At 47.8% G+C, this 25462-nt stretch overlaps 1 protein-coding gene across 1 annotated transcript in view; it reads left to right on the forward strand.

Annotated features, from left to right (window-relative positions):
• The first annotated feature begins 13255 nt into the window (after positions 1 to 13255).
• SMIM14 (small integral membrane protein 14) overlaps positions 13256 to 25462 on the forward strand; it is a 60907-nt gene continuing 48700 nt past the window's right edge. Inside the window, exon 1 of the mRNA XM_056125538.1 lies at positions 13256 to 13475. The gene's annotated coding sequence lies outside the window, so the exon portion shown is untranslated. The remainder of the gene's footprint in view (positions 13476 to 25462) is intronic.

Below are 25462 nucleotides of genomic sequence, written 5' to 3' on the forward strand. Positions count from 1 at the left end.
ACGGCTTCCCCCCTCCCCCTGAAGATGATTTTGTTTCATTTGTGGACCACATCCAGAGACGCTCAGAGGTTACTTCTGACTCTGCACTCAGGGATCGCTCCTGGTGGGCCTTGTGGAGACTATCTGGGGTGTCTGGGATAGAACCTGGTGAACCTGGGGTAGGCCATGTGTAAGGCTGGCACCCTGTTCACTGAACCATCTCTCCAGGCCCTCAGGATGGTTTTTATTAAAGATGTGAGGAGAAAGAGGAGAAATGAGTGCAAGAGAGAACACAGGGCTTCTCCAAAGTGGATAGCAGAGAGATAGATAATGTGTTCAGGCAAGATAGATAGAGCAAGCGAGAACACATGCTTTGCCGGTGGTAGTTTAGTTCAAATCCCTGCACCATCTGCTCCCTTAGAGCACTGCTCGGTGTGACCCCAAGTAGTGAGCTAAGTATGGTGCCTCTCCATGAGACACCCCCCGAAAGATAAGTTGTTCTGAAGCAACCACATTTTTAAAAAAAATTTCTGGTAGTGGGGGGGGGGGACACTTGGTGGTGTTCAGGGTTTATTCCTGGGTCTCTGCTCAGGGATCACTCCCAGCAGGGCTTGAGGGACCATTGATGGATTGAACCTGAGTCAGCCACATACAAGACAAGTATTCTGTCGACTATTCTATTTCTCTGATCTTGAAGCAACCATTTCTGGTGGTTATCCAATGTACTGAAATATTGGATCTGTGGCTCAGTAGTAGAGTGGCCACTCTGCATTCCCAGAGCTGTGAGTTCAGTCCCGCCAGCATGGGGCGTGCTATGTGGTGTCTCAGTAGTTCCACCGTTAGGTTCTTCAGCCATTGCAGCAAAGAAGAGAATGTAAGCGGAAGGGGGCGAGGGGAGAGTAAGCTTTTTTGGTTTTGTTTTGGGGCCATAACCTGCCATTCACAGAGATTACTCCTGACTCTGCACTTACGAATCACTCCTGGTGGTACTCGGGAACATATGAGATGCCGGGAATCGAACCCAGGTTGGCCGTGTGCAAAGCAAGCGTCCTACCCACTGTACAATCTCTCCAGCCTCAGAGCAGTCATTTTATGATTTTTTTTTTTGTCCACATCTGGTGATGCTCAGGGGTTACTCCCGGATCTGCACACAGGAATCACTCCTGGTGGTACTCAGGGGACAATATGGGATGTCAGGGGATTTGAATCTGAGTTGGCTACATGCAAGGCAAATGCTTCTCCAGGCCTAGAAAAGTCGTTTTAAAAAATCGGCTCACAACTGACTTGGACTTGATCCTCTGCATCCCATATGGTCCTTGAGCCCTGCCGGTTGTAATCCCTGAGCACAGAGCCAGGAGTAAAGTTTGTGCGCAGTCAAATGTGCCCTAAAGACAAAAAAAAAAAAACCCCAAAAAGTCTAATGAGGGCCAGGAGAGATAGGAATTAGGAGGTAAGGTGTTTGTCTTAAAGGCAGTTGACCCTGATTAGATTCCTGGTACCACATATGGTCCACTGAGCAAGGCAGACTGTGCTTAGGGGACCATATGTGGTGACAGGGATTATTTCTGTTTAGGGATCATTCCTGGAAGAACTTTGGGGACAATATGGAGTGATGGGGAAGGACTCAGAACCCAGTTGGCGGTGTACAAAGCAAGTGCCCCACCTGCTGTACTCTCTCTCCAGCCCCAGGGATTACTGCTGAACACAGAGCTAGGAGTAGACCCTAAGCACTGCCAGATGTTATCCCAAACACCACCATCCCCCCCAAAGAAGAAAAAATCCACAAAGATGTTAATTGAGTGTTTGTGGAGGTAGATCAACAGACTATACCACATGCTTGCACACAGTAGGCCTGGATTCATTTTGAACCCCACACAGAAAAAGTTCCTCCCCACCCACAGCCCCTCAGAGACTGAGTCTGGGCACTGAGCCAGGAGCAGTCCCTAAGCACTGCTGGATATAACTCAAAAACAAAGAGGAAAAAAAAAGAAAAACAAAAACAAAAGAAACTTGGGGCTGGAGTGATAGTACAGCAGATAGGATGTGCATTTGCCCTGCATATGGGCAACCTAGGTTTCATCCTTGGCATCCCATCTAGTTCCCCGAGCCCCACCAGGACTGATTCCTGAGTGCAGAGCCAGGAGTAATCACTGAGCATGGCCGGGTGTGGCCAAAAAACCCAGGAGAAAAAAAAAAAAAAACCCTAAACCACACAAAAGTCTGATGAGCTTTTTCTGCTTTCAGAATTCTATCTTGCTATTGCCATTACCCTGTCTGTAGCAGAGATGAGAGAGTCATAGGATGATGTGATCTGGGGCTGGAGTCAAAGTGTCGTGACCTTCTGTTCTCAGTGTCATCTCCAGTTGGAAGGTCCTAGCAGTGCTGTCTGCTGTGTCACTGTGAAAATGGGATGCTGTGCCTGCTCCTTGTTTCTTGGATCTGACTCCAGACTGTTCTGCATGATGGGGTCCCGATGAGTATCTACTTGTGAGCGATGGGTGGACAGAGTCACCCGTAGTTTAATGGCGTTGGCTCCTTGTGTTATTTCCAGTATTTGGGTGGAGAACTATTTGTCAAAGCCAAGGACTGTGTGTTCTGACTCTGTCATGTTTATTCAGTCATTAAGTAACCACAGTGCCTCTCCCTGGTCTTTGGTGCTCAGTAGTTCTATGATTTAAGTGTTGAAAATGATATCAGCTCCTAAGTCATGTGTGTATATATAGGGTCACTCCTCCTGCAGGAAAAGCAAACCTACACCCCGACAGATCATTCTCTTCAAAACCTTTGACCTCCACTCTGTCCCTGGTTCAAATAGAAAAATCTTGGTTTCTATCATTTTAAGGCAGAACCTCTTTGCTTTTATACTGTACTTTCAAAATATTGGCAAAATATTTCAGGGTCAGAGATGTGGTTTGGTGATAAGGTGTGTGTCAGGCATGCATGAGACTTGGGTGGGACCCCTGGAAATCCCTCCCCACTGATGCCAAGTATGATGTCATTTCCCTTCTGTTTGAATCTATGGATCTTACTTATGGTCCTAAATTGGGCAGGGGATGTAGCTCCATTTTAGGGCACATGCCTTGCATATGTGAGGCCCTGCATTTGTTCACTGGCAGTGCAAAACACGCAAAAATCAAAACATACTTCCACTAGCCCTAGATTACATATTTACAGATTGGAAGTTGCTTTGAGGGCTGAAGAGGTAGTACAGATCTAGGACCACCTGCCTTGCATGCAGTTGACCTGGGTTCAATACCCAGCATTCCATATGGCCCGCCAGGAGTGATGCCTGAGTGCAGAGCCAGGGTTAACCCCTGCTAGGTTATTCTTCGCTCAGGGATCACTCCTGCTGGTGCTCTGGGAACCCTATGGGATGCTGTGGATGGAACCTGGGTGGGCTGCATGCAAGACAAACGTCCTCCCTATCGTACTGTAGTTCTGGCCCCAATTTATGTTGTTTCTAAGGCACCATGTCAATAATACTTTGTTTATAGTTTAGACTAAGATAGCATTGCAAAGAAAATTTTTGGGGGACCAAAGAGTACTGTGAGCAAGGTGCTTGCCTTGCACATGGCAGAGCGAGCATCAATCCCCAGTGCCCAGATGGTCCCCTAAGTTTGCTGGAAGTGATTCCTGAGTGCAGAGTCAGTAGTAAGTCCTAAGCATAGCTGGGCATGGTCCCAACCCCCACCCCTCCAAAAAGAAAAATTAAAATAAGCTATGAAAGACTTTTAAGTTACTGCATCATACTGCTTTAATTTCCTTCCACTAAAAATGTAACTACTTATCTGATGGCAAAGACCCAACCTCAGCCTTTCTCATTAGAAGTGATAGTACAGCCTTGCCTTGCATGCAGCCCACCTGGGTGATCCCCAGCATCTCATATGGTCCCCCAAGTCTTTCATTGGAGCAATAAATAAGGGGCCAATACTGGGGCTAGAGAGAGCATCGCAGGTAGGGGCTTGCCTTGCAAGTGGTCAGGCCATGTTCAATCCTTGGTTCTGCACATGGCCCCCAGGACCCCACTATGAGTGATTCCTGAGTGCAGAGCCAGCGGTAAACCCTGAGCATTGCTGGGCATGACAGAAGCCCCCTTCCCCCTCAAAAACCAAAGCCCCAAACCCCAAACCCAGGAGCAGTACTATGCTCTTGCCATCTGAGGATGACACTTCCTCCCCAGGAATGCTCCCCAGGGCTTCTTGTAAATATTGTCTTTTCTGCTGGCAAACAGAACAATTATTAAGTAGCTAAGCTTCAAAGAGTCCCACCAATATATTTTGTTATTTGTCCACTGTTGCATGTGTTGAGTTCCCCCATGCTGGTAAGAGATCAACTTAAGAGCCAAGAGCATATAATGGGACATGAGGAGTCTTTTTTAATATTGGTTTTACATTAAACATTATGTTTATTTCAATTATATAACACAATCAATATTTGTATATATTACAATGTGATCATAATTATAGTTGCAAAACTTTTTTTCTTGTGAGAATTTAGGATTTGTGTTCTCTTAGCAACTTTCAAATATAAAATATCATTAACTATAGTCACTACCATACATTATATTTCAGAACTTATTTTTATAACTGGAGGGTTTTTTTTTTTTTTTTTTTTTGCTTTTTGGGTCACACCTGGTGATGCACAGGGGCTACTCCTGGCTCTGGACTTGAGAATTACTCCTGGAAGTACTCTGGGAACCATATGGGATGCTGGGAATCGAACCCGGGTCAGCTGCATGCAAGGCAAATGCCCTACCCACTGTACTATTGGTCCAGCCCATAACTGGAGGTTTAAAAAATTTATTTTAGGGGGCTGGAGCGATAGCACAGCTGGTAGGGCGTTTGCCTTGTACGCGGCCAACCCCAGTTCGAATCCCAGCATCCCGTATGGTCCCCTAAGCACTGCGAGGAGTGACTCCTGAGTGCAAAGCCAGGAGTAACCCCTGAGCATCGCCAGGTGTGACCCAAAAAAAAAAGCAAAAAAAATTTATTTTAATTAAAAATTTCTTTTTCACATCTCAAAAAAAATTATAGCACCATGATTTACAAAATTATTCATGGTTGAGAAGAGTTTTTTTTTTTTTTTTTTTGCTTTTTGGGTCACACTCAGCAATGCACAGGGGTTACTCCTGGTTCATGCACTCAGGAATTACTCCTGGTCATGCTCGGGGGACCATATGGGATGCTGGGAATCAAACCCTGGTTGGGCTGCATGTAAGACAAACGCCCTATACGTTTTAGACATACAATATTGCAGTCTTGATCCCACCCCCAGTGTCAACACACACACAGCCTGCCATCTTGACAGGTACCTTTCTAACTTTGGTTGTTAAAGTTTGGTCTCTTGATTTCATGCTGTTTACTCTGTAATTTGGATATTTGTCTCTATCTTCCTTAACACCTCCTTTGTATCTGACTCCCCTAACTTGGACCTCATTGCTTCTCATCTGTCTCTTCCTCTCCCCCCGCCCCCCCCCCCCCCCCGCCAACTCTTTCTTTCCTATACTCTAGGTTCAAGGTTGATCAGGGCACCACCCCTTTATTTATTTATTTATTTTATTTTTATTTTTTTGTTTGTTTTTTGGATCACACCCAGTGATGCTCAGGGGTTACTCCTGGCTTTGCACTCAGGAATTACTCCTGGCGGTGCTCAGGGGACCATATGGGGTACTGGGAATTGAACCAGGTCGGCTGCATGCAAGGCAAACGCCCTACCCACTGTGCTATCACTCCAGCCCCACACCCCTTTAAAACATTGCATTCCCTCATCCAGGTATTTTAAGTACCACATATAAATGATATCAAGGGGAAATCTCTTAAATGGTGCTGGGATAAAATGAACCCCCACATGCAAAAGAAGAAACTAGAACACTATCTCACAGTGTCCTAGTTTGTTCTCACCGTGAACTAAATTTGATTCAAAATGCATAGAAAACTTGTAGGTAACACACACACACACACACACACACACACACACACACAAAGTCATCATGGGGCCAGAGAGATATTCCAGCAGGTAGGGTGCTTGCCTCACATGTGGCCAACCTGGGTTTTATCCCTGGTACTCCGTATTTCTATATGGTCCTCTGAGCTCTGCCAGGAGTGGTTCCTGAGAGTGGTTAGGAATAAACCACCCGTGTGGCTGAAAAAAAAAAAGCAAAAAGAAAAGACAATCAACTGTGAGAAATATTTTCACACAATTTATCCAATATCCAAACTTTAAATAAAAACATGCCAGAGGGGCCAGAGAGATAGTACTTAAGTAGTAAGTACTTAAGTAGTCTTGCATGAAGCTAACCCAGATTTGATTTCTGGCACCCAGGAGTAACCTTGGGCACAGAAAAGCCTTGAGCACTGCTGGGTGTGATCCCCAAACTCAACAACAAAAGGATGATGCTGTTTACATTTGTAGCCACATGGATGGAACTTAAGGGAATTAAACAAAGTGAAGTCAGTCAAAAGTAGAAAGACAAATACCAGATGATTTAACTCCTATGTGCACTATAAAGAAACCAAACTCAGGAACAGACAAAATCATGACAAAAATCTGCCCTTGACATCTGTGTGCTGGACCAAGGCCCCTGGAAGGAGAGAGAACAGGGTGGGAACAGGATGGAGTGCCCATTCCAGAGGGGCCATTTCTAATGGCTCCAGGAAATGCCAGGCATTGAACTAGCAGCCTCAGCACACAGGTGGGTAGAATATGATGAGCAACATTTCCAGGGCCTTGTGTTGCTTTTTTGAGTCTCAAAGTTACGTTTTTTTTTTTTTCTTTTGGGGTCACACATGGCAGTGCTTGGTGCACCATATGGGATGCTGGGAATCGAACTCAGGTCGGCCACGTGCAAGGCAAACACCCTACCTGCTATACTTTTGCTCCAGCCCCTCAAAGTTACTTTCTTTTTTTTTTTGCTTTTTGGGTCACACCCGGCGATGCACAGGGGTTACTCCTGGCTCTGCACTCAGTAGTTACTCCTGGCGGTACTCAGGGTACCATATGGGATGCTGGGAATCGAACCCAGGTTGGCCGCATGCAAGGTAAGCACCCTACGCGCTGTGCTATCTCTCCAGCTCCTCAGTTACTATTTTGAGTTTCAAATATAAAGTCTCAAATCTTTACTTAGCAGGAAGTCTATTTTTTTTCCTCTCAGAAAAATAAAAATTAAATTCTCACTCAGAGAAACTACACTGACCTTGAGACAGTGCTCTGAGTCTTTATTCTCCCCACCCAGTTCTTTTTTTAACTTCTTACTATTTCCCCTCCCCATCCTCATCCCCCAAGGGTTTTGAGGGAAAAACACAAACAAAAAAAACTCAGAGAATTTTTCCTTTGGCCCATCTTAGAAGCAATATTCCCAAAGTATATATCTCTGCGGACAGAGCTAAGTTATGGGGTTACATTCATGTTGAAAGCAGGCTGCGCCTACACCAGAGAAAGAATGTGACTTTAGGGAATCACATGGTCCAGTCTCTACCACACAGGATTATACCCTTGTGTGAATTCTGAGATCTTAATGAGGGTTGACTTTTGAGAAAAAGCTTCGACATTCCTTACGTTCATTGAGTTTCTCTCCACTGTGGATTCCCTGGAGCCTGCTGAGAGGAGCCCCGGAGAAGTTTTGTACATTCCTTACATTCACTGTGGTTCTCTGCTCCAGAGCACAAAGGCCTGTTAGTGGAATCCTAAGTTCTTCTGACAAGATTTTAATTGTTTGGATGGCTTTATGGTTTAACAAAAAATTTCATGTTCGGAGGCTGGAGCAATAGCACAGTGGGTAGGGAGTTTGCCTTGTATGCACCTGACCCGGGTTCGATTCCCAGCATCCCATATGGTCCCCTGAGCACCGCCAGAAGTAATTCCTGAGAGCAGAGCCAGAAGTAAACCCTGTGTATCGCCAGGTGTGACCCAAAAAGGAAAAAAAAATTTCTTCTTTGTTCATCCCGAGTGCTACTGAGTGGTGACCTTGAGCACTGTGCCAAGAGTGAACCCTGAACACCACAGGGTGCATGACAAAACAAAGAGATAGTTTTTTTTTTAATTATTATTAGTGAAACACCATGGGGTACAGTTGTAGACTTACAAACTTTCATGCTTGGGTTTTAGTTATACAATGATCGAGTACCCATCCCTCCACTAGTGCCCATTCTCCACCACCAATGATCCCAGTAGCCCTCCCATCCCCCCCCCCAAATCTGCCCCCTTTGTGGCAGGCATTCCCTTTTGCTCTCTCTTTCCTTTAGAGTGTCGTGGTTTGCAACAGAGGTATTGAGTGGCCATTGTGTTCGGTCTTCAGTCTACCTTCAGCACGCAAGAGATATACAGTTTTTATGCTCTTATACATTTCCTACCCTGTTTGCAAGGGGCCCTGGTTCCTGCCAGTGTGAAATGGTTTTCGGAGATCATAGTGAGGGTGCTTGGGGGAGCTCGATGCCACACACTTGGTTTCTATCTCTCTCTTTCATTAGTTAATTCTTTCCATTTTTGGGGGGTCATACCCAGTGATGCTCAAGGCTTACTCCTGGCTAGTAAGCAAGCTTGGTCCCCACAGCCACAAAGTCCCCTACAGATGTGCCCACCCTGCTAGCAAGGAGGACACCTGTCTCACCTGTGGGGCCTCCCCAATTCAGTCCCGCTGGGTGCACTCACTCCCATCTACCAGGACCTTTCCAATCTGCCTTGGTGCAGGGTATGCCACCTGGATTGGGTGACCACTGGAGCCCAGTAACTGCAGACACAGTGTCTCTGATGCCCTCCTTGGTGGCTGCTCAGGCTCTGTCTGAACTCAGTGCTACCTTGAGGCAGTTGTGACCTTGATGCCCTGGTCTCCCTCAGCCTCACTTGATCTTGGCACACGGCTGCTGTGGGCACTTGCAACCGCACACTCCTGGTCCCTGCCCAGGCCCTCTCACTCCTGTCATTTCAGGGCATGCCCAGCACTTCTCATGGGGACCCGATTGCCACGCAGGCTGGTCCACTGGGCACAGAGGCCCTTCCCAGGCACTTGGGAGCGTGAACCTGCCATCAGCTGCCCACATGTGCTCAGACTTGGCTCACAGGTGCTAGTACCCTTTTAAGTGCCAATTCCCATTCACCCCGTAGGCCTAATAGGCACTGACACCATTAATAGACACCAATCTGTGTAAACCCTTGGCCACTGTCCAAAACACCTGACCTCAGCACTCCAGCCTCTGGAGGGTCCTTGAAACTAAGAATTTCCTGTGGGTGCCTGGGTTCCCAGAGAAAATAGAACCAGCACCTGGCAATTGCAACCAGGAACTCCCAGTTGTCACTGAGACCTGCTCAAACATGGCACTCTGGCCCAGGTGCCCAAGTAGAACCAAACATAATGAGGGGATGGGGGAACTCAGTGGCTTGAGTGTCAAGATAAAAGCCCTTGGAGAATCCCAAGTACAGGACAGCAACCTAAACTTCCTGAAGCAACTGCCTAAATGGTGAGATCAGCGAAAGTTTCCTTCAACAAAGATGGAGAAAGTAAGAGAAAAGCCCAAACATCCATTAGGAAGCTAAATAATACAGTAGCGGACCTAAAGAGTCCAACAGAAGGGCTCCATAGCAGAGGACAGAAATTGAACACTGACGCAGTGAGCCTGAGAACAGGGCAGAGGAAACCATCCAAAAAGGCAAGCCAGGGACTAGGGAGAGAGTGCAGGAGTTAAGGCACTTGCCTTGCATGCAGCCAACCCTATGCGTTGCCAGGGTTCTTCACGAGCACAAACCAAGAAGAAGTCCTGGACATTACTGGTTATGGCCCTACAAATGAATCAGAAAGGAAAAGACAAAACCTGAAGGCTCTCACCAGTATGTGGAATGTAAAGAAGTAAAGCAAGATATTAGATAGTCCCCACGATCTAATTCGCTATCAGGAATGAACCCGGATAGTGCCCATGGAAGTATGAACTTGAGGTACAAGAGCAGAAAGGGGATCCTTGGATAGTGCTGGAAGGGTACTGCCACTCCACTTGTGGGGTGGTGGAGAAATAGTGCAGGTATGAAACAGTCGTGTTCAGACTAAGTGTAACTCATGAAATCTCGGTAAGGTCACTGATTTTAAAATAGGGGCTGGAATGTTAGTACAGTGGGTAGGGAGCTTGTCTCCCAAGCCTGCCAGGAGTGATCCCTGTGAGCAGAGCCAGCAGTGATCCCTAAGAGCAGAGCCCTGAGCACTGCTCGATGTTTACCCCCCATCAGAAAAAGGGGAGAAAAATATAATACATGTTATTATTTTTAAAAATGGGCCCTGGGGCTGGAGCGATAGCACAGTGGGTAGGGCGTTTACCTTGCATGCAGCCAACATGACCGACACGGGTTCGATTCCCAGCACCCCATATGGTCCCCTGAGCACCGCCAGGAGCAATTCCTGAGTGCATGAGCCAGGAGTAACCCCTGAGCATCGCCAGGTGTGACCCAAAAAGCAAAAAAAAAAAAAAAAAAAAAAAATGGGCCCTAGGGATGTAACTCACGGGTGGAGTACCTGCCTTGCTTGTGTGAAGCTAAGGTTTGATATCCAACACTGCAAAAATGGTTAAAATGGGATATTTTATGTATATAATATATAACATATATATATATTTAATTTTTTGTTTTTTCACACACGGTGGTGCTCAGTGATTGCTCCTGGCTCTGCACTCAGGAATCATTTCTGGCAGTGTCCAGGTGGACCTTATGGGATGAGGATTGAACCCAGATTGCTGCATGCAAGGCAAGTGACCCACCTGGTGTAGCGCTGTTCCGTTGTTCTGGCACTGCTTATTTATACTGAATGCCCCTCACTTCTGTCGAATGACTGTATGTGGAGAAAGGGCCTTTAAGCATGCAAGGAGTGCTATAGGAGCCATGAAGGTGGCTCCTGACACAATAGGACTGGTGTCCTCAGCAGAAAAGAGAGAGACAGCAGGTGTACCTGCCCAGAGGGAAGACCAGGTGAGGATGCAGAAGATGCCAGCTATGTGCTGGGAAGACAGCAGCACCTGCTTGGATTTCAGCCTCCAGAACTATGAGAAAATACCTTTTTTTTCGTTTCTTGTTCTTTTGGGTCTCACCTGACAGTGCTCAGGGGTTACCGCTGCTCTGCACTCAAGAATCTCTCCTGGAGGTGCTTGGCGGTCTATATGGGATGTCAAGGATTAAACCTGGGTCAGCTGTGCGGCAGGCAAGTGCTCTAACTGCTGTATCATCTCTCTGGCCCAAGACACAATACATCTTTATTGCTTACGTCACCCTGTCTGGTCTGCTGTGATGGCAGTCTGGGAAAATGACTACATCAAGATTTTATATGGAAATGGAGGGTCCGAGAGAGTGCTTGAAGGGCTGGGTTGTGCAGGCTCTGAGCTCCATCTTGTCATGGTCCCCTCAATACCACTGGGAGCCAAGCTGGCCCGCTCCACACCCCTGACCCCCTAATCTTACAGTAGTAGCATTCGTGGAGCATGGCTGGATGTGGTCCAACAACAACAACAACAACAAAATGAAATCAAGGCAAGCACTTACTGCTGTTCTATCTCCGTGGGCCAAATTTTCCTGATTTTCACGTTGTAAAGTCATTGCTGGTGATCTTAACCAACCACCTCCCAATGGCCGTTTTGCACCATCCTGTTCTTTTAAACACAGCTGTATATGTGACCATGATTGGACCCAAGCACACATGGCTGACTCTCAGTTCCTGAAAAGGAAAGTGTGACAGATCTAAGACCGTGCTACAGGTTCAGCCCATGAACTTGACTCGTGTTGGAGATTCTTCCAGGTCTCAGAATTCACTTGAGTTCAAGAATGTAAATTAAGGGTCAAGAAGCTTAATTGTGGACTTGTAGCCATAATTAACTAGGAAACACTTGAGTTTTACCAGAAAATTGAAATTGTCTAGAAACTTCCACCTGTGCTTAACATTCACTTTCTGAAGAGTTTTTGCAGATGGCTAATTTGCAAGGAGACGCAGGGATTGGAGGTGATGAATCAAATAGCTGACCTAGAAATCCCCTTGCTTGAAAAAGTCACCAAATCAGAGTGAGGCAGGTGGCATGTGCAGCTAACTTGTACCTCTTCTCCAGGGTAAGCAGAGGGACAGCTCTTTAAAATCTGATTTTACCACTGGTCCCATTTCCTTCCTTCCTTCCTTCCCTCTTTCCAGTCCTCCCTTCTTTTTTTTTTTTTTTGATTCGGGGCCACACACAGCAATGCTCAGGGGAAATTTCTGGCTCTGCATTCCAGAATCACTCTTGGTGGTACTTGGGGGGACCATATGAGATGCTGGGGATCAAACCCAGGTTTGCAAGGAAAGCACCCTGCCTGCTGTACTATCACTACGACCCCATCGTCCCAATTTAAAGTTTGTCAATTCATGGATTTAAGAAAAAGCACAATACCCCTCCATTTGCCAACAACAACAACAAAAAACCAAACAAAACCCAAAACCCAATTTCCCCAACCCCTAAGGCTTAGCATGGACATTGAGAGGCCAGAATGACAAGCGGCCCCAACCCGGTCTAAGACTGAAGCGAGATTTTTCTTCATTTCCACTTCACATCCTACCTATTATTTCTCTTACTCCATATAAGGTCAAAGCCATAAAGCCTGGGACTGGCCGCTTCAAGTTCCCACTTCCCCTTCTTCAACCACCTCTTGATCTTTTGTGACATCCAGGCTCCTCTGTCCAACTTCCTCTCGGTGAGCCAGCACTGAGGCTAAGGCGCTGGCCCGGCACGAAGCCCTCCGGGAGGTTTGATCCCCGGCACAGCACAAGGTCCCCGGAGCCTCGCGGGGAATAATCCCCGAGCTCAGAGCCAGGCAAGCCTTGAGCGCTACCAGGTGTGTCCCCCGCCTCCCCTGCAAAACAAAACAACCTCAGGCCAGGGATGTGGCTCGGCGGCAAGGCGCGGGTTGGTGCCTGTGTGCAGCCAACACCGGGTTGCATCCCAAGGCCTCAAAGATGCAGCCCCCACCCCCGACCCCCACCCCATCCTCCCTACAGGGGCATCCCGGCTCGGCCCACCTCTCCGCGCCCACCGCGGTTTTCCTGGAGACCCCCGAGGGGCCAAGCCTCTTGGCCACCGGGAGGCGCTCGGTAAAGGGTTCGATCCCCCCCACCCGCACCCCACCCCACCCCACGGCGGACACGTCACACAGGCCCCGGGAGCCAGCTCAGCCCCCGCGCCGCTCGCCCCCCGCGCCGGAAGCCCGCTCCCCGCCCCGTCCGCGCCGCGGCCCGCGGCCCCGTGACGCCCGGCACGGCCCGCCCCCCCGCGCATGCGCGCCGGGCCCCGCCGGCCGCCCGAGCCGCTGCAATCTGTTGCGCGGCCGCCCGCGGGAGCCGGCAGATCCGGGTCTCGTGGCCCAAAGTGACGTGGGCAATCGAACCAAAACAGAGGAGGGGAGGAAGCCGGCGGCCAGCAGCGGCGGCGGCGGCGGCGGCGTCCCGAGAAGGCTCCCGGGTTCCCGGCTCGCATCCCCTCCCGCCCCCGTCGCTCGGGTGTTCCGGGCGGGTGAGTGTCTTCCCCTTGCACCCCACCCGGACTCCCCCCACCCCGTCAAGCCCTCGCCCGGGGCTTCGCGAGTGCGGGGGGCTTGGCGGGGACTGCGGCAGGCGGCGGGGCGGGGGCTGCAGCCGCTACCGCCGCTGCCTCCGCCGCCGCCGCTGCTGCCGTTGCTGCTGCTGCTGCTGCTGCTGCTGGTGTTGCTGTTGCTGTTGCTGTTGCTGTTGCTGTTGCTGTTGCTGTTGCTGTTGCTGCTGCTGTTGCTGCTGCTGTTGCTGCTGCTGGGGGTGGCCCCGGCCCGGCCGGCTGGGCTGGAAGTGGACGCAGCCTCGGGGCGGGGGGTGGGGGGGGTTGACTTGTCTTTAGGGCCGGACAAGCCAACTCGGGTGGAGGCGTAGCGTGGAGTTAATAAGACACACAGACACACACACACACACACACAGACACGAGACTCAGCTGCTGGAAGGAGAAAAACCTTGCAAGCTCTCGAAATCCACACGCGGGTCCTTACACACACACACACACACACACACACACAGACACTCAGAACTGCTGGAAGGAGAGCAACCTCGCATGCAGTTAACACACACACACACACACACACGCACGAGACCCAGACAGAGCTGCTGGAAGGAGAGAAACCTCGCAAGCTCTCGAAATCCACACGCGGGTCCTTACACACACACACACACACACACACACGAGACTCAGAGCTGCTGGAAGAACAACCTCGCAAGCTCTCGGAATCCACCCCACGCGGGTCCTTTGGCCTCGGTGCCCCTCCCCTGGGTTCTGGGGAAGCCACCAGGATGCGTCCTTTGTTGGGATGGAAGAGGCAGGCAGGCCGCCGAGCAGGGTAGTGGGAGTCGCGATTCTTCTTCTTTTCCCTTGTTTTCGGAGCCCTTGTTGCATGGAGGCGAGTGGGAAGGGCCCCCCAGCCGGCTTGGCGCCGTGCGTGCCCGGGGCGGCGGCAGCCTTGGACCTGCCAGATCCGGGTGCACCCGGGAAGTGGCTGCAAGTTCCGTGTCCCTGACTCCAGCTGACGACGTTTTCCAACGTGGCTGTTTCCTTCTTGAGCGCGGTCAGGATTTTGGCGTGGCCAGGGGTGGTCCACTCCGAGAGGGGCGGGCGCCTGTTTTTCAGTTGTCTGGCTTTGCACATCAGAGATGGGGCCTTGACCCAGAAGACCTTTGCTTTGGTTTTGTAATTTTTCAGCCATCGGGCGAGTTGGGTGAACTTGACGCACGGAATATCCGTGCTTCCACTTTTTCCGCTGTTGTTGGCAGACTTGGTTGGCAGCTGTCCTCGGTGGGTGTGATAGTGTTGAGACCCTACCCGGCGCCCTGGAGTTCGCAGAAAGCCAGTGCCTCCTCTCCACCAGAGGTGCCTGGTCATGTAGATCTCTGCAGCTCTTCCCCACGGAGACCAGAAGACCCAAACTTCCAGTGCTGACTTGTTTAAAAAGCAACAACAACAACAAAAAACACTCCCTTCCTCCCCCACTCCTTAATTGAGGCTTTTCTTTGGTAAGCCTTAAGCTAGAAAAACAGAAGTACATGCCCAACGATTGCCTTTTGCATCCTATCCAGGTGGTTTCTTAGTGAGAGATTGTCTCACTCCCTTGAAGGATCTCTGTGCTCTTGTGGTGGCAAGTGGAGCTCTTCTAAGGGTTGATGTGTGTGAAGTTACGGGTGATTTTTCTTAGCATTGCAGTTAGAACCCTGCTGAGTTAACGCGGTTTTTCAAGTTTCTTGTTTAACCATTCGTGTTTATTGAAGATTTTGGTTTATACTAAATAATTTGGGATAATTGGAGAAAATGTTGATTATACTAGATAAGCAAAAAAAAAGATCATTAATGTCCATGCCATCCCCAAATCATCAAAGTGTTAGCAAGAGTTTTTTGGTTTTGTTTTGGTTCACACAATGTGATGCTCAGGGCTTACTCCTGGCTCTGTGCTCTGGAGACCATATGCGATGCTGGGGATCGAACGCTGGTTCACCACTTGAAAGGGAATTGCCTTACCCACTCTGCTATGGCTCCACTCTTTTTTGAAGCATTTGGGCCACATCTGGTGCTCAGACCTGCTTGGGAGAACATATGTGTTGCTGGGGACTGAACCAACTCAGCTGCAAACAAGGCAGGCACTGTAACCTGCTGTCCACCTTAACCAAGCCAGGGCTTTTATTCTCTGAGACTTCCTTTTAAAATTTTGATGTCTTTTCATTGGATTTTTTTTTTTTTTTTGCTTTTCGGGTCACACCTGGCGATGCTCAGGGGTTACTCCTGGTTTTGCACTCAGGAATCACTTCTGGCAGTGCTCAGGGGACCATATGGGATGCTGGGAATTGAACCCGGGTCAGCCGCGGGCAAGGCAAACGCCCTACCCGCTGTGCTATCACTCCAGCCCCCTGGATTTTGTTTTTCTTTTTGATTTTATTATTATATTTTATTGAATCGCAGGGAGATACATAGCTACAAAGTTGTTCATGGGTTTAGTCATACAATGTTTCAGTACCTGTCCCATCACTAGTGTGCATTTTCCTGTCACCAATGTCCTCAGTTCCCCCCCCCCCCCGCTCCCTCCCCCTTCCCCAGCCTGCTTCTATGATGTCTTTATGTACCCAAATGGTAACACACTGCGTGTGCTTTTCTGAAGCCTGATTCTTACACTGTTGTATTTCTTTGAGCGACAAAATTGAACTTTGTGCAGATATTTACAGATAAAAACTTTTGGACCTTAACATTAAGGGAATAGCCAAAGTATGTTTAGTAAATACTAATAATCAAGATTGTGTTCCTAAGAGGCATCCTCCCAAATCTATGCTATGGTAAGATTTAAAAATTGATATGCATTTGAGTGTCAAAAATAATGCTTTGCTGAAGTCTCAGAGAAGAGGCACAGGGGATTCCGACTTGACAACATGGAATCTTAAAAAGTTTTTGCTAATTTAGTGATTTGATTCAGAAAAATGTTTGTTCAGTTCTAAACCTCTAGGGCCCTCTGTGTTGCAGAAGCTAACCAGCTGTCCAGGCTGCTGGCATTTAGGTCGTGGAAGATTTCACTTTACAAATCAAACTTAGTTTGTTTTATTAACTCTGAGTCTTGATTGTGTGCCCAGCTAGCCCGTCGCTTTATCAGTGGCACCAGAAATAAAGGAAATGTCTCCTTCTTTTGTACTTCAAAGATAAATGTATTCACTGGAGTCTCCTAAGTACACTAATAACTTACCGTTTGGGTTCTTTACCGGTAAACTGAACGAAAATCTTTACATCTCTGTTTTCATTCTGTATCACTTGGGTTATTACTTCAGTTGCTTACTAATGATCTTAGTGGTTTTCACTGATTTGTCCTCATTTACCAGTGTTTTTTTTAAATTTAAAAAAAAATTAGGCTACTGCTATTGATGCTCAGGGGTTATTCCTGGTAGATCTTGGGGGGCCATATGGGATGCCTGGGATTGAGCTCTGGCCAGCTACATGGCCAAGCACCCTACTCCCATACTCTTGCTTCGGCCCTTCAGTGTTACAGACTGGTCTACTTCTGTTACCATTCCCCACCTGGCTTGCTGAGGTACGCTCCAACATTGGCTTTTGATCTTTAGAGATCCTTTCAATTGCAAACCAGATTATATTGTCTTGTTGTCTTGTTGAAAGCCTTCTATCAAGTTCAGAATCAGATCTAAAAAGTCTTGCTAAGACTTGGGCATGTTTTGGCTCTGCCTTTCTTACCCTCTGACTCTGTTGTCCCTGCCGCCACCAGTACTCGGGAGCCTGGCCACGTCTTTGACTGCCTGTGTTCTGGTTCCATCAGCATCGCCCTTGCTGTGCTCAGAAGCTTCAGTGCTCTCCCCTTCCAGCTTTGTCGTGACTGATTCTGTGTCACCATTCAGGTCTCCGTTCAGATGTGGGCACTTCGAAGCGATTGCACTTAGATTATCTCTCTCTCTTTTTTTCTTTCTTTTTGGGTCTTACCCTGCGATGCTCAGGGGTTACTCCTGGCTCTGCACAGGGGACCATATGGGATGCTGGGAATTGAACCCAGGTCGGCTATGTGGAAGGCAAACGCCCTACCTGCTGTGCAATTGCTCCAGCCCTAGATTATCTCTTTATTCACCTCCTCTCCACTCATCTCCTCTCCTTCCATCCCTTCCCTACTCCTCTCCTCCCCTCTCCCTGCCCCTCTCCTCCCCTTCTCTTCTTTTCTATCCTCTCCTCCCCTCCTCTCCCTTCCCTTCCTCTCCTCTACTTTCCTCTGGTTTCCTCCCCTCTCCTTCCCTTCCCTACCTTCTTCCTTCTCTCCTTTCCTCCCCTCCCTGCTCCTCTCCTCTCCTTCAGGTGTTTGTGCCACACCCTGTGGCTTTCAAGGCTTCTGCCTCTGGTCAGGGATTACTTCTAGCAAAGCCCTGGGGATCGAACCCAGGTTGGCCATGTGCAAGACAAATTGCCTTTTCTGCTCTATCACTCTTTTCTTTTTTTGTGTGTGTGTTTTGGGTCAAACCTGGTGATACTCAGGGGTTACCCCAGGCTCTGCACTCAGGAATCACTCCTGGTGGTGCTCGGGGGACCATATGGTAGCCCAGGATTGAATCTAGGTCGGCCATGTGAAAGGCAAACGTTCTCCCTACATTATCATCACTCCGGTCCCTCTATCACTTTTATTTATAACATTTAATCACTCCTGGGAATTTCCTTGATTAAAAAAGTTTTTTTGACACACCCAGATGTTCTGTGGTGGGGTGCGGATGGGGAGGGGGGTACAGGATTAAGCAATGATGAATATCTAAACTGGGCCTCCTGCATGCAAAGTGTGTGCACCAGACCTTTGCACTATCTCCCTAAGCCCAAAGTCGGGATGCCTGGGATTGAACCTGGGTTGGCCACGTGCTGGGCAAGCATGCTCCCTGCCCACTAGTGATTCTTGGTCAGGGGTGCTGGCAATTCAATACTAGGGTCCGAGGATTCTGTGTAACTCAGGCCCTGGCAGTTCCAGGGAGATCTGGGCCATGCTGTCCAGGGGATCGACAGTGCTGGGGGCCTCCAGCGCAGCATATCCATTGTTGCTGGGGGATGGTGTAGTGCTGGGATGCTGGGTCAGGCACATAGTAGGCATGCACTCTTAGTGTTGTACTATCTTCCGACCCCTACCGCTTTTGTGCTTTTTTTTTTTTTTTTTTTTTGCTTTTTGGGTCACACCTCGCGATGCACAGGGCTTACTCCTGGCTCATGCACTCAGGAATTACTCCTGGAGGTGCTCAGGGGACCATATGGGATGCTGGGAATCGAACCTGGGTTGGTCACGTGCAAGGCAAACGCCCTACCCGCTGTGCTACCTCTCCAGCCCCTGCATTTGCTTTTTTTAAATAATGCATATATTTATTTTGGAGGGGGGCCATACGTGGTAGTGCTCAGGGGCTACTCCTGGCTCTGTACTCAGGAATTACACCTATCTCTGTCACTGTCCTCCCGTTGTTCATCGATTTGCTCGAGCAGGCCCAGTAACGTCTCCATTGTGAGACTTGTTACTGTGTTTGGCATATCAAATACATCACAGGTAGCTTGCCAGGCTTTGCCGTGCAGGCAAGATACTCTCGGTAGCTTGCCAGGCTCTCTGAGAGGGGCGGAAGAATTGAACTCAGATTGTCCGTGTCGGTCACCTGCAAGGCAAATGCCCTACATGCTGTGTTACTGCTTGGAGGGGTCACATCTAGCTTATTTCTGGCTTTATGCTCCAGGATCATTCCTGGAAGGGCTATGGTTCTAGTCCCCTACAGGTTGGTTTTTGGGTGGGACTCCACACCTGTGGTGCTTCAAGGAACATGCAGTACCTGGGACTCCCACTTCTGGCGCTGGAGAGATAATACAGCCAATAGGGCGTTTGCCTATCAGCTGATTTGGGTTCGATCCCCTGTATCCCCTGTGCTTCCCCAAGCGTCGCCAGAATAATTCCTGAGTACAGAGCCAAGGGTAACCCCTGAGCATCTCTGGGTGTGGCTCCAAAGCCAAAAAGCAAACCAAAAAATCAAAGCCCCTTTCCCCCCAAACTCAACCAAACCAAACCTGTGCTCCAGTCTGATGAATTTCTTTCTCTCCAGCTCTCACTGTGCTATTTAGACTGCCACTGGATCACCACAAACTGTAGATTTCTCACACAAGTCCCCTTTCAAAAGAGGTGGAGGGGGAATTAAATTAGATTGTTGTATTGACTTTTGGGGAGGGAACTTAATCCAGAGAAGTACTGGTTGTCTTTCTTCCTAGTCTTGAAGCCTGTCTAACTTTAAAATTTAGATTAATGGTGACCTTTACCGGCTCTCTGTCCTAACTCACTGTAGACTTTTGTAAATAACTGTCAGTTCACTGGCTATTTTTTATTTTTTTTCTTGTTTTTTTTTTTTTTTTGGTCACACCTGGTGATGCACAGGAGTTACTCCTGGTTCATGCACTCAGGAATCACTCCTGGTGGTGCTCAGGGGACCATATGGGATGCTGGGAATCGAACCTGGGTCAGCCGCTTGCAAGGCAAATGCCCTTCCCACTGCACTGTCACTCCGGCCCCAAGGCATTTAATGTTCCAACACCACCAGTGTGACCTTTCCTCCACCAGTGTTCCCAGTTTCCCATTCATCCCTAAATTGCTCCCTTAGGTACATAACTAATTTGCTTTATATTACTTGTTCCAACAAAACTTTAAGAGATGGCAAATAGAATGATCAAAAAATAAAACAGTAAGAGCCAGTTTGTGATTACTATATGACTTTAACCTATGTAAATAAAATCCTTTAGTAAATATAATAAAATGCTTATTCTCATTTTCATATATAAGTTCTCAACTCTGGAATCCAAAGTATATTGCATTAAATTTTTATTTTATATTTGGATTTTTTTATGGTAACAATCATGCCTTACCTGTCTTTAATAAAACTTTTAAAGAAATTCAGTGCTAAGGGGACAGAGAAATAGTACAATATGTAGGGTTTTGCCTTGCACGTGGCCAACCTGGGTTCATTCTCCAGCATTCCATATAGTCCCCTGAGCACTGCCAGGAGTAATTCCTGGGTACAGAGCCAGGAGTAACCCCTGAGCATTGCTGGGTGTGACCCCACCAAAAAAAGGAAATTTTGTGCTAATATATTTTGGAGTTTACGTGATACATGTAATGCTTACTCATTTATTTATTTATTTATGCTTTTTTGGGTCACATCCAGCAATGCTTAGGGGTTATTCCTGGCTCTGCACTCAGGAATTACTCCTGGCGGTCCTTGGGGGACCATATGGGATGCCAGGGATTGAACCCAGTCAGCCGCATGCAAGGCAAATGCCCTACCCACTGTGCTATCAGTCCAATGCCTGCTCATTTAAACTTTCCCCCTACACTTGATGTAAACAGTGGTTTACAAAGTTGTTTATGATAATTTTTTATAAAAGGTAAGGTAAAGGCCCTCCCATTGATCGTCGATTTGCTCGAGCGGGCCCAGTAACGTCTCCATTGGAGACTTTGTTGTTACTGTGTCTGGCATATCGAATACTCTCGGTAGCTTGCCGGGCTCTCCAAGAGGGGCGGAGGAATCGAACTCGGGTCAGCCATGTTGGCCGCTTGTAAGGCGAACGCCCTACCCGCTGTGCTATCGCTCCAGCCCTTGAAGAGGCACTGTTAAGTTTTTATTTTAATATTCAACCGTTTACTCTTGGGCCCTCGTTGTCTGAGAGACAAAGGTCTCAATGATGACATCTTGAGAAGACCCAGCAGATTCGACGCCCAGCAACCCACCGTTTAATAAGCATTTAATTTGCTTGAGCGGGCCCAGTAACGTCTCCATTTTGAGACTTGTTGTTAACTGTATTTGGCATATTAAATATACTCTCGGTAGCTTGCCGGGCTCTCTGAGAGGGGAGGAGGATTTGAACCTGGCTCAGCCAGGCTGGCTGCATGCAAGGCAAACGCCCTACCGCTGTGCTATCACTCCAGCCCAGTAAAGGCCCTCCCGTTGATCATCGATTTGCTCAAGCGGGCCCAGTAACGTCTCCATTGGAGACTTTGTCGTTACTGTGTTTGGCATACCGAATACTCTCGGTAGCTTGCCGGGCTCTCCGAGAGGGGTGGAGAAATCGAACTCGGGTCGGCCATGTTGGCTGCGTGCAAGGCAGACGCCCTACCCGCTGTGCTATCGCTCCAGCCCATATCCACAGGGCCGGAGCGATAGCACAGCGGGAAGGGCGTTCGCCTTACACGCGGCCAACATGGCCGACCCGAGTTCGATTCCTCCGCCCCTCTCGGAGAGCCCGGCAAGCTACCGAGAGTATTCGATATGCCAGACACAGTAACAACAAAGTCTCCAATGGAGACGTTACTGGGCCCGCTCGATAATTTTTTATAGGCATTCAATATTCCAACACCATCCCCACTACCATTATCACCTTCCCTGCATTATTTTCTCCTATTTTCCCAAATACCCCTCAAGCCTGTCCCCGTAGCAGGCCCACAATAATTTATATTATATTGCTTGTTATCAATAAATTGCTAGCAGAATGATCAAAAAATAATTTTCTTAGGAGAAAATTAGTGTAAATTGTAATGGAGACATTAAGTCCTCATATGACAGATTATGAAGATGTTGTTACAGGTTAAGCCTTCAGTGTTAATGTTTGGTTAGTCGAGATTGGTTGCCTTCTATGTTACATCCCATCCAATCTGCTGTGCTGCTACTGGGTTATCGCTGTCATGGAGTTTGAAGATGTCATGTGGCCACCTTTGTGGCCACATGCTCCAGGAAGTTCAGAATTTTTTAACTGGGTGATACAGCTAGAGTTAAAATTTTAACTGGGCAGCCGGTGCGTGCATGTGTGTGTGTGTGTGTGTGTGTGTGTGTGAGACTGTTGGGGCTTTTGGTAGTACAGGGAGGTGGAAGGAGGTAGTCCATCCTGACCCTGGAAAAGCCTGGAGATTTCAGTCACAAAGACCTACATACCTGACTTTACAGCAGGTGAATTTCTGGGTGAGTCTGCATCCTGAGATAATGGAGTCTGGCCAGAGGCATGGTGATGATTTTGTGGTATGGGAATGACCAGCTGCAGGCAGGCCAGTCTAGGCCCCCCCCCCCCGCCCCCTCCTCCCCGGTATCTCAATAATGCTCAGGTGCCCAGAGGATTTTTGGCAGCTGCTTGATCTCTTTAAAGATTTATTTTTATTGCTATGGAGCAATCAATGACCATTTCTATCTGTCTTCTGACCTCCTGGATGGGGAAGCCATGAAGTCAGGCAGGAGCAGGGTGGCTAATGGCATAAAGGTCTCAACTTTCATCTCTATCCAAATAATACTTTGCTGAAAGGAATCATCTATAATCTTTCCCAATATCTTTATTTATTTGGCTTTTTCCCCCTCCACACCAGCTAGGGTCAGACTGCTGACTCTGTGCTCAGGGACCATTCCTGGCAGTGCTCAAGGAATTGCTCATGTGGCATATTGGATTAAACCCCAGTCAGCTGCATGCAAGGCAAGTGCCTTCCCCACCATACTAGCTCTCTGGCTCCATTCTCGGATATATTAATAGACCTTAGACCCTCAGTGCAAGACACAAAATAAACAAATAGTGATGTTTTTATACCTGGGCAGTAAAGATTTGTTTTATTTTTATTTATTTTTTTAAGATTGCAGAACTTGGGGGTTGGAGCGATAGCATAGTAGGTAGGGCGTTTGCCTTGCATGCAGCTGACCCGGTTTTGATTCCCAGCATCCTGTATGGTCCCCTGAGCACCACCAGGAGTAATTCCTGAGTGCATGAGCCAGGAGTAACCCCTGTGCATGGCTGGGTGTGACCCTCCAAAAAAAGATTGTGGAACTTCTTAGTTACTCATGCAGGTTTGTAAGATCGTATTTTGGTACATGTATGTACCTGTTTAGGCCACACCACCACTAATCCATTGGTATTTCTATAGTTTGGCACCTATGAGCACTTGTTAAAGAACAGTATGCTATGTCAAAACTAGTGTGTGTGTGTGTGTGTGTGTGTGTGTATGCATGCATGCGCAGGGGAAGTCTTACACCCAGGTGGGTGTAGGGGTCAGTGCTTGGGGTGCTATGCTTTGCTGGGATTGAGGCTGGGTCTCCCAGTTCCCAGTTGCAAAGCATGTGCTTCCACTCTTTGAGCACCAGCCCAAAGCAGTTTTGAAAGAGAACTGAAAATTATTTGACACTAAAATTTGAAAGATGACTAGCTGCTTTAATAGCAGCTATAATGGTACTCACTATTTGTCCATGACCATGCTCTTAACTTATAGTTAAGTATCATGGCGCTTGGTCTGGTCCATTTCAGTGCCAGGGTAGCTCACAGCTTGTATTGCGTCCATCCAGTCCCTTGTAGGGACCCTGCTCTTGGAGTGCTAGGAACTAAGGGCAACTGAGGCTTAAGTCAAGTAAATATGGATGTCCAGGAGTAAATATTATTTTGGAGTTAGTTAACTCCCATGTTACATAGCGTAGCATCAGTTGTCTTCCTGTGTCTATACAAAAAGGACATTACTAAATAAACCATACAAATGATATAAAGGAAAGAGAAAAGTAATATAAGATTATTTAGTTGTGCCTCAGTTGCGCTACTGTAGGAGTGGCTTTAATAAACCTTAAGCTCCCTGCGGAAGCAGCAAAGACAACCCAAGTGCTATCCAACAACTATTCATGGAATATAGATGACAGTGCCTTGACTTCCCTTAGAAACCCTCTGTTTGGCTCTCACAAAAATGCTCCAGGTGAGAAACTCAGACATAATATAAACTGATGGAGGCAGGCTTTGGTTGGTTAGGTAAATTGCCCAAGGTAAAACCATGAGTACTCCTAGGAGTAAAACTCCTCCCTCTGGCTAGAGAGAGAGAGAGAGAGCTCAATAGGCAAGAATGCATGATTTGTACCAGGAGGCTCGAATTTAGTCCCCAGAACCACATGGTCCCCCGAGCCTCACCATCACTGCCTGCTATGATCCTCAAGCCAAAAGAAAAGGAAATTAAAACAATTTTTTTCATGATATGTATGTTTGTGTGTAGAGTTGAAGATGGAGCCCAATATGTCATATATACATGGCCCTGAAATACAGTGATTTTAAATGGTATTCAACAAGCATATGCAGCATAGATATATTTGTAATGCTTAGAAAATACACGTAAAATAATCTTCTTTTTAATTTTTTTTTTTTGAGGGCCACACCTGGTAATGCCCAGGGATTACTTCAGACTCTATGCTCAGGAATTACTCCTGGCAGGCTCGGAGAATCACAGGCTCGGGGATCAAACCTGGGTCAGCCCCATGCAAGGCAAGGGCCCTACCCACTGCACTACTGCTGTAGCCCACATATAAAATAGGCTTGTTTTTGTTTTGGGATCATACCTAGCAGTGTGGTCCAGGCTCCAGGCTCAGGTATCACTCCTGGTTGGGCTCAGGAGACCCTCTGGGATGCCAGGGATCGAACCTGGGTCACCTGCATGCAAGGAAGTACCTTACCCACTGTAGTACTCGCTGGCTCCTCACATGAAGTTTTTTTTGTGGGGTTTGATTTTTTGCTGATTTTTGGTTTTTGGGCCACACCTGGAAGTGCTCAGGGCCTGCTCCTGGCTCTGCATTGTGGAATTACTCCTGTAATTGGGAAACCATATGGGATGTCGGGATCAAACCCAAGTGATCTGCGTGCAAGGCTAGTGCCCTTCTCATCGTGCTTTCTCTCTGGCCTGAGAATCCCTTTTACTTGGTGTTTTTTTTTTTGGGGGGGGGTTGGGGGCTTGGAGGGTGAAAGGGTAGGGTTGGTGGTGGTGGTGGGAGCTGGAACCCCTGTGCATCACATATGTTGAAACACTGAGCCATATTGTTAGCATCTCTCCCATGCCCTTGCTTTAAAAAAAAACCCACTTCCATATGTTAATTTAAAACTTATTACTTTTCAAATTAAAAAAATAACTGGAAAATTGTATATAAACACCAGTTTTTAGTTGTATAGGAGGATTTTTATTTTGT

The sequence above is a fragment of the Sorex fumeus genome, unplaced genomic scaffold, assembly GCF_029834395.1.
Source record: "Sorex fumeus unplaced genomic scaffold, SorFum_2.1 ptg000055l, whole genome shotgun sequence".
Lineage (NCBI taxonomy): Eukaryota > Metazoa > Chordata > Mammalia > Eulipotyphla > Soricidae > Sorex > Sorex fumeus.